The sequence below is a fragment of the Ictalurus furcatus genome, chromosome 24 (assembly GCF_023375685.1).
Source record: "Ictalurus furcatus strain D&B chromosome 24, Billie_1.0, whole genome shotgun sequence".
Classification (NCBI taxonomy): Eukaryota; Metazoa; Chordata; class Actinopteri; order Siluriformes; family Ictaluridae; genus Ictalurus; species Ictalurus furcatus.
Window position 1 is genome coordinate 6,869,763 of NC_071278.1, and position 10,332 is coordinate 6,880,094.

Here is a 10,332-nt window from a genome sequence, read left to right on the forward strand (position 1 = left end):
TGAGATCGGTTTTCTGTCATTTAACTGTCTTTATCAGTTATGCTGATACTGCTATGTGGTAGTAGTGGTTTTGGTCAGCTTTGGTAAACTTGCTACTTGTAATCAGTTTGAGTGTGGGTTATCTGTGTTTTTGTGACAGTAAGCTCGTTTTTGTTTTGTTTTATTCTTTTGTTTGTCCGTTTTGTGTATATTGTAATTGATTTTGTGTTTTGTTTTCTCCTTGTAGGAGCTGAGTGTTTCCTGAGGTTGGGGGGGGGGGGGTTCTTTGCTGCACCTTTAGGCTTTACTTAATTAAGGGTCGTTATTATTGCTGTGTTTATTTGCAGTGAATTTGGTGGGTATGATTCTGATTAGTGGGGTGTTTTTCCCTTTTGTATAGCTGGTGCTGTCGTACTAGCCTGCCCTTCATACAGAAAGCCTCAGCCCTCCTATGATTATTGTTAACTTGTCACTGTTTTATTTGACCAATGCCTGACTGTGTTGGATGTTTTTTTTAAATAATTCTTGGCCAGTCTTTTTAATTTTAAAATAAAATGTATTTTTATATGGAAACCCATGCCTCTTGCCTGTTCTAAGTGGAACGTACTTGTGTGTCCTTATTTGGGTTATTTTCCCCGTTTTCTCGGGGTGGCGTAGTTGGTATATTTATGAAACGAAACAAACGAGCGAGCCACATTGCTACAAGTGGCATAGTTGGCAGGATCTCCATAGTATACATACGAAAATAAGAGCCACATTGCTACAAGTGGCGTAGTTGGCAGGATCACTATAGTGTATAAACAAAACGAGCCACATTGCTACATGTGGCGTAGTTTTTATTTTCCCCGTTTTCTCGGGGTGGCGTAGTTGGTACAAAACGAAAATAAGAGCCACATTGCTACACATACCTTCCTAGGACCTTTATGTGGTCCTGGAAGGTCTGTCAGGTGCCCCATTTGAGCCCTTAGAATCAGCCTCTGAGAAGCTTCTGACTCTAAAGGTAGCTCTTCTGCTGGCCCTGTCATCTCTCTAGAGAGTAGGAGATCTACAAGCTCTCTCTGTTGCCACTTCCTGCCTTGACTTTGCCCATGGATTAGCCAAAGCCTTCCTATATCCTAGGCTGGGTTATATTCCTAAAGTGCCTACTTCTGCTGCCCAGCCAGTAGTGTTTCAGGCTTTCTGCCCTCCTCCGGTCCTCACATCGGAACAAGAGAAATTGCACCTACTGTGTACAATAAGGGCTCTCTGTACTTATGTCCACCACTCTGGCCAGTGGCGTAAGTCATAGCAGATGCTGGTCTGCTTTGGTGGCAACCGTAGAGGTGATGCTGTGACAAAGCAGCGCATCTCTAATTGGATAGTGGAAGCAATCTCTATTGCTTATGAGGTGCGTGGTCTCGCTCGGATCATTTTGTACAGGCCATACCTTCAGTATGACGGAGTGGGTATTGTTATTCCCACAGAGTGGAGCTCACGCAACATTGAGTGAATTATGTATTCGCTTCAGATAATAGAGGCCGACGGCGCTGTTCACAGGTGCCATTTTTATCATGCAACATGCTTAATTGCCATGTCACCTGATCACGGCAGGCCTGGTTTAACCAAAGTACTTACACCTTTTCTCAGGTCTGAAGCCAGTAGTTTCTGGCTTCCCTGCAGCTATCCATTTAACTGGCGCAATTTGCTTTTTATCTTTCCTGATTCACCTTTCTATTTCAGATGCCCAGCTCACTATAGAGTTAAATGTGTGTTCAGGTGGGTTAGCACCGACACAAAGTGTCTGCTGCACTTGTGGGCTTGCATTATTTTTAAGATATTCTAAGAGGATTCGATCATCTTTAGTGGGCTCAGCTATACCCAAAAATTATTCCTCAAATGACTCTTTACCTTGCTTTGTGTTCATTATCCTACTCCATTTGGCTGGAAAATGTCCCCTAAGGATCAAAAGGGCATGCTTGACTCACACACAGACTCTCACACACAGACTCTCACACACAGACTCTCACACACAGACTCTCACACACAGACTCTCACACACAGACTCTCACACGCACACTCTCACACGCACACTCTCACACGCACTCTCACACACACTCTCACACACACTCTCACACACACTCTCACACACAGACTCACACACAGACTCACACACAGACTCACACACAGACTCACACACTCTCACACTCACACACATTCACGCACACTCTCTCACGCACACTCTCACGCACACGCACATGCACACGCACACTCACTCACACAGACCGAGCGAGAGAGAGACTGTACAATAAGGACAAAAAAACAAAACTGAAAAACGACTTGAAATAAAACTGAATAATTAGGTGTGCTGTATGTATATTTTTGACCTTGTGTTGACAGAAAACCCCAAATACATTAAAACTTGTGAACCAAATTCTTGCCCAGAATTTTTTCTGCCCCAGAAAAAATTATTGAAAGCCCAATATTGCCATTACATTCATGTTCATGATGAGTGTATGTAAACTTCTGACCGCAACTGTATGTACAATCCTTTATTTTCCCTTTGGATTTTGAGCAGTTGCTTTTCTTTGCATCACTACACACTATATTTCTGTTACACTTAAAGTGCAGTTAAGCAGACACATGGTGTATTAAAAATACAGAATACTTATGAATTGGTGTTTGTTTAGAATGTTTAGTTCCAGTGGTGGCACAAACTCAGTTATTTATTTACAATATAATAAAATATCCATTACATCTAATTATATTATAAGTAAATTTTCAATATTAATCATATTAATATAATTTTTTAGTTGTGTTAACCTTTTCACAAATTTTATCCTGTGTTATTTCTTCTTTTTTTGGGGGGGGGGGGGTTTATAAAAATAAGAAGGTATAGTGAGTGAAAGCTTTGAGGAGCTGTTTGATAATTTGCATTAGTGTTAGTTCATTATGTATTATTTTATTTCCTTCCAGTATCAGATATGGTTCAATTAAAGGGAGAAGTTGGACTGCTCTGGCCTCCAAACTGAGAACTGAATCTGACTGTGAATACACTGGATCTCACTGGGAATAATCTCGGAGACTCAGGAGTGAAATGTTTTTCTGCTGTACTGGAGAATCCTCACTGTAAAGGGGAGACACTGAGGTAAAATCATCTCTCTGAGAGTCACATGACCTGCTCCTCGGTAAGACACATCCGCTAATAGTGAGACTGAAGCAGAGGTTTTACATTAATTATCAATCTTTTTACTGCAATTGATGAATAACATATTAATAATCCTGTACTATAACTCCACATCAAATAAACACATCCCTTAGTTTATTTAAAGTGCACCTATAATGGTTTTTCAAATATTACCTTTCATGTAGTGTGTCATAGAGCTGTTTGTGAATGTAAAACATCTGCAAAGTTTCAAAAATCAAAGCGCACGACAAGCGGGGTTATCGACTCCCAAAAGAAGGAACCGATTCTGAACAGCTGAAATGACTCGTTAGTGATTCTAGACTTATTTCCTTTACTCACCTACATAGGTTCGTAACAAAAAGTCCCGCCTCTGGTCTTCATCGGCTGCTCGCTGACAGACGGAGCTGAAACTCGTAACGGTAATGAGTGTTTCCTTTTTGAAACATGCTGACAGCAATAGACCAATCACAACAGACTTGGACATCTGACCAATCAGAGTAGAGCATGCTCTCTGAAAGGAGGAGTTTAGAATGAATCTTTTAGAATGGATCATTGAACGAGTCATTTGTGACACTGGAAAAAAAAAAAGGTAATGCTGAAATTTAAATTATGAGCACATTAAAGTGTTTTTTGACCACATAAATCTTTTGTATGAGACCTCTAAAAGAAAATTAGGCACGTTTCAAATCCATAATAATCCATAATAATCACATTTTATTGGCTACCACACACAGTGAACACATACAGTGAACGCTCATAAATAGACCACTAGTACAACTACTACTAACTAGTGCTACTACTACTACTACTACTACTACTACTACTAATAATAAAAAAATATAATGCATTTTATTTTCTAATATTAATATTATGAAATTAATATTGATATTAGGCCTATATTAATAAATAAGTCTATTTCACTATGACCACTAACCAAGAGCAAAGAATAAGTAGCTGTATGGTACAGGAGGACCAGCTATAATAAGCTAGATAACAGCTTATTAAAATATTCTTTCTCAATTGTGGTAATATTTAAACATTTTTATTTGAAGTAGCACTGAACATGAATGCACATCTGGATGACACACTATCATCATGTGACATTAAACTCACCTATTTTCATGTCTGCAGAGTTCTGGGTTTCATTTGGAAGCAGGTCAGCAGAGCTTTAAGAGGGAATAAGGAGGAGAAGAAGAGGGGTGTATACATATGAGAGTATGTGTGTGTGTATATATGTGGATGAGAAAATGTATATTTGAAAGCGCATGTCTATGTGTATATGAGAGAGAGAGAGAGAGAGAGAGAGAGAGAGAGAGAGAATGAACCCTGCTGCCTGTCCCAGCCTCACTGTTCTTTGTCGCTGTTCTAATGCTAGAGCCATCAGTGCCTGCAGAACTGCAACTTGCCTTCACACCAAAGGCAAAAGCTGTTAATTTAAAACACTTCACAGGCTTTGATAAAAACTTTTTGCTTTCCTCCCACTTTCTCCTTTTTTTAATCTGCTGGCTCACAAATTATTATTTTGTTTTTGTCTGTAGAGGTAAAATGGACTGGAATAAATGGCACCCATTAAGCAGCACTCTTTTCTGGCTCATCTTTATGAAGGGAAAAGACCTAAAATTATGGTTTTTACCCAAAAGTGGAAGAAAATTTACAGCACTCTGGCTCTGGAGATTTCAGAGAACAGACTACAAACTTCTGCTCAACACAGTGAAAATGTTGTCGTATCACCCCACACTGTCATGGATTATTATTCAGAAACCTAAGTCTATAATACTAGAATCGTATTACACTCGTTTTACAAATTTATCTGAAACAACAGTGATGCCAAACTTTTAAACGATAATGTATATTTTTGTGAATTGCTACAAAACTATAAACATCAATTTTGAACATGTGCATAAATCTTCTGTTCCACCCAAACAAACAAAGTCTTCTGAATAAAACCCTAAGAAGACCCCATTTTCACCCACATCTATTATAGAATATTTTAAAACAATCAAAATGTAATTCACTCATGTATAACCAAAGTATAAGGTGTGAAAGGGTATCAACAAATTATAATAACTTATGCTTAAAGAGTATAACCAAATGTTAATCAGTATACTGGTACCTGTTCATGCTGGGAAAGTATGTAATCTTTTTAGAATGTAATCTTTTTTTAAAAAGAGAGCTGGCTGTACCACGCCACCATTAAAAACAATGTAAGGAGGGAAGCCCAAATCTTAGAATTAATGGTGGTGCACGGCCAAGTTCTGAATAAATAAAAAAAGAGGGAAAAACCCAGCCTTATTGTCACATTTCAAAGATGGTTATGGAAGCAATCGCAGATTTTCCACGTTTTATTATATAAACCAACCAAAACACAAAGGATACTTAGACAGATGCAAAACACTGTGGTACAGACTACACATAAACTAACAAGACCAAAACACGGTAACATGGAACACGGTAGTCTAAGACAATCGTAAGACCAAGAAGCAATGCAAACAATGGCTACATATAGGTGTGCTCGTTAACAGAAACGTGATTCAGGTGCAGGTGGTCATGTGACATATTGTAGTACAGTGCACTGGCTGATGGGAACTGAAGTGCAGAGTTACCTCCTTGATATATGACAGAACCCCCCCAAGGGCACTTCTTCCGGAGCACCAAAAATACACTCCCTTCCTCCGGGACAACTTCCTCCGTGAGGCCAGGGCGGGGAGCAAGGTTTTCTGCGAGGCCAAAGGGAGAAACGATGCTCTCCGCGGAGCATGAGGGGGGAACAATGTCCTCCATAGAGCAGGAAGGGGGAGTGACATATGGCGTGCAGCAAAGAAGAGGAACGCCATCTTCAGCGGAACATGGAGGCAGAGCGACGACCTCAGCCGAGCAGGAAGACAGAGCGACGACCTCAGCCGAGCAGGAAGGCAGAGCGAAGAGGAACGCCATCTTCAGCGGAACATGGAGGCAGAGCGACGACCTCAGCCGAGCAGAAAGGCAGAGCGACGACCTCAGCCGAGCAGGAAGGCAGAGCGACGACGTCAGCCGAGCAGGAAGGCAGAGCGACGACCTCAGCCGAGCAGGAAGGCAGAGCGACGACCTCAGCCGAGCAGGAAGGCAGAGCGACGACCTCAGCCGAGCAGGAAGGCAGAGCGACGACCTCAGCCGAGCAGGAAGGCAGAGCGACGACCTCAGCCGAGCAGGAAGGCAGAGCGACGACCTCAGCCGAGCAGGAAGGCAGAGCGACGTCCTCAGCCGAGCAGGAAGGCAGAGCGACGACCTCAGCCGAGCAGGAAGGCAGAGCGACTTCCTTAGCTGAACAGAAAGGCTGAGTGGCATCCTCAGCCGAGCAGGAAGACAGATCGACGACCTCAGCCGAGCAGGAAGGCAGAGCGACTTCCTTAGCTGAACAGAAAGGCTGAGTGGCATCCTCAGCCGAGCAGGAAGGCAGAGCGACGTCCTCCACCGTGCAGAAAAGTGGAGTGCCTTCCTCAGCAGAGCCGGCAAGCACAGCGGCATTGTGCACAGGGTTGGCGAACAGAGGGGAGCACTTGGGTATATTAGGACATGGAGCAACGTCTTCAGCCAACCCTGGCACCTGAGCGACGTCCTCAGCTGAACCGAAAAGCTGAGCAGCGTCCTCAGATGAGCAGGGAGGCTGACTTTTGTTCACCACTGACTCTGTTCGCTGAACTAGATCCATTATGTGGGAGGGAGGGTGGGAGATGGTATTAGCCCAGACCACAGACTCCCACTTGTACCCGGACTCCTCCTCCTGTTGGCATGGTGCGGCATAGTCCTCCGCGAACACAGGTGGTAGAGTGAAGCCCAGGTATTTCATGGCGACCTGCTGCTTACGTGGCTCAGCTTGGTACTCCTCCTCCTGTTGTTGTGGCGTGGCATAGTTTTCCGTGAACATAGGTGGTAGATTGAAGCCCAGGTACTTCATGGCGATCTGCTGCTTCCATTGAAGGTCTTACATTCTGTCACGTTTCAAAGGTAGATGCAGAAGCAATTGCAGATTTTCAACATTGTATTATATAAACCAACCAAAACACACAGGATATTTAGACAGATGCAAAACACTGTGGTACAGACTACACATAAACTAACAAGACCAAAACACGGTAACATGGAACACGGTAGTCTAAGACAAACGTAAGACTGAGAAGCAGTGCTAACAATGGCTATATAGAGGTGTGCTCGTTAACAAAAATGTGATTCAGGTGCAGGTGGTAATGTGACATATTGTAGTACAGTACAGTGGCTGATGGGAACTGAAGTCCAGAGTTACCTCCTTGATATATGACACTTATGAGAATCGTGTTTTAGAATTGTATAAAAGCATGTATCAAGGAAGGGAGTTGATCTGCAGACCAGCTCGGCTTTGTTGTTTGAATAATAAAGTCTATCTTTTGACATCAAGACCCCGAGACTCTTAAAGTGCTTTTTGCTGAACAAGATTCCAGGACACTATCTAATAAGTGGAGCAAGTGTTACACATTTCCATCTAATGAACTTTAGTTAGCTAGTTAACAGTTAGTAGGCTTGTCTTATGGTTTGCTAATCTGCTATTGTTTCAGAATTTACAACAGAAACATGCAATGAAATCAGTTCCTTTATTTATCTAAAGGCCACATAAAGTGTGAGCCCTGACCTGAACCCAGCTAACACAGTTACGTTGTGAAGAAGTAACCGTACATCACATTAGAAAAAATAACATTCAGCCACAAGAACAATATATTTACATTTAATAACATCTGGAACACATTTTTATTTATTTTAATCTAAAACGAACACCTGGAAACGAACCCCACACATGCTCCCAATCATATCTCTACAAACTTCTATGAAAGAAGGGGAAAGGATAAAATATTTGAAATATTTGAAAATATTTATATATTTGTGTTTTTACCTGTATATATGCATATATGTTGATATTATATATTGTTAATCTTATAATTAGTTATAGCACTATTGTCATTATTACCATTATGATTATTAAAACTATTTCATTATCATCAATATTATTGTCAGCATTGTCATTACTGTTGTTATTATTGTCACAATTATGGATATACCTTTATATATAGTTGATTTAATGTGTGTTTTCTGATTACTGTGACTGTATTATCATATCATACATTTAAAACCTATTAATATATAATAACAGATAATGTTTATTTCATATGACTAGACTTAGTATATTTGATTATTAATATTAGACTCTGTAAACATATCTATAAAACTACAGACTTACTGTACAACACATATTTATACATATCTATAAAACACCTATCTATAAAACTACAGACTTACTGTACAACACATATACATATCTATAAAACTACAGACTTATAGTCCCCATTTTTAAAGATTTTTCATTTATTTATTTTTTAATCTCTCTCTACTCTTTATTCTACAGCTTGCCTTGCATATATATATATATATATATATATATATATATATATATATATATATATATATATAATTTTATTTTTATTTTTTACATACATGGATAGAGATGCACACACACAACACAACCTCACACCTACACTTCACATAATCACAGAACAAGACTTCCATCCCAAAGATTAGCAGGTTGTAACACATAGATAATGGATCCAGATTCAGTTGTTTGGGCACCAGTTGTAATGCTTTTACCTGGAGATAAGTTGTTTAGTCTGACGAATCAGAGAGCCAAACAGCAAAAGTCTGCATTCCACACATTTAATGGCAGATTCACAGGCAGCACATTCTTCTCATACATGAGGGAATAACATAAACCTTAAGCTTTACAAAGAAACTAAGGCATAATAAAATAGGCAGAAGTGCTTCTTTTTTGGGGGGGGGGGGCTCAAATCACCTTAGCCTCAGTCAGATTATCAGTTCACATTTACCTATAGACATAGCCACTGTTTCCCTGTTTAAAATTATTTGGAATCCTTTGAAGAGGATGGAGTTACATCATGCACTTTTATTAGCCATGTCCATCAATCTGGTCCTTGTGATGTCTTTTTTTTCTATTTTACAAAATTATTGTGCTCAGAATTTCTGCAGCTGAAAACAGAAACCAAATAGCTTTCTGATTAAGTGTAGTATCTGCATATAGGTTCGTAATGCATTATACTTTCTTTATAATGATGATGTCATGATGAAGTGCTTCTTTTTGTCATTTACTTGTGTAGGTTTAGGTATTTGTATATATATATATTTTTTTAAATGTCAGTTAGATGTAGGATTTGCTTATGATGAATGCTATAGTTTGCATTAAATTATGTTGTGGATAAATCAACCTTTTCAGCCTAAGTCAAAAAACTTCAGCGACAGAGAGTTTAGTAGATGTCAAGAAGTAAATAAACTTTATTGAAACAATAAAGTGTGACAGTCTGTAGAAAGTCTAAATTATGCAAACACACACAGCACTTTATATACCTCCACAGTGTATCCATCTTAGGTGGGGTTTTGCCTTTCCTCATTAAAAACAATCTTCTTTGCCACAATTAAATATTCATGTCTATATGTTATCTTATATTTGTGGAGCATGCGCAGTTAGTTGTTTTTTTTTTTTTCTTCCTCGAAACGATTTCATGAGGTCATGGTTCCTTCTTTTTTTTTTTTTTTTTAACAAAAAAAAGGTTTCACACAGGCTTGTGTGTCCTGACCTTGATCCACACTCCCTTTTAGGCCTTACTCGTTAATTGTTATCGGGCCTCAAATTATCTGCTTCTGTGGAGGAAGATACAGGCTGGTACAGAAAGAACAATTATTGTATTATTGTGCAGTAAGACAGAGAATTCATCTGATTCAATACATACTCAGAATATAACTTGACCAAACATTGTTCTATGGATTTAGATTATGCTTCTAACTATTGATCATACATATAGATTATGTTTTTTAACTAATATTGATTATTCGATTATCCTTAAGTAATAATCGAAGTAATATTGCTTAAGTAATAATTCTAAATGTTGGTTATACATATTGAATACACTTCATTAACATGTCTAAATGTTAGTTACACATATTGATTACGCTTCATAAATATTTTCTATATCTATATTTTCATATATATTTTCTAAGTATTGAAATATATATGAACACACCATTGATCTGCCCTTGGCATCACTGTGTAGAACAGGGGTGGGCAATCTTATCCGGAAAGGGCCGGTGTGGGTGCAGGTTTTCATTCCAACCAAGCA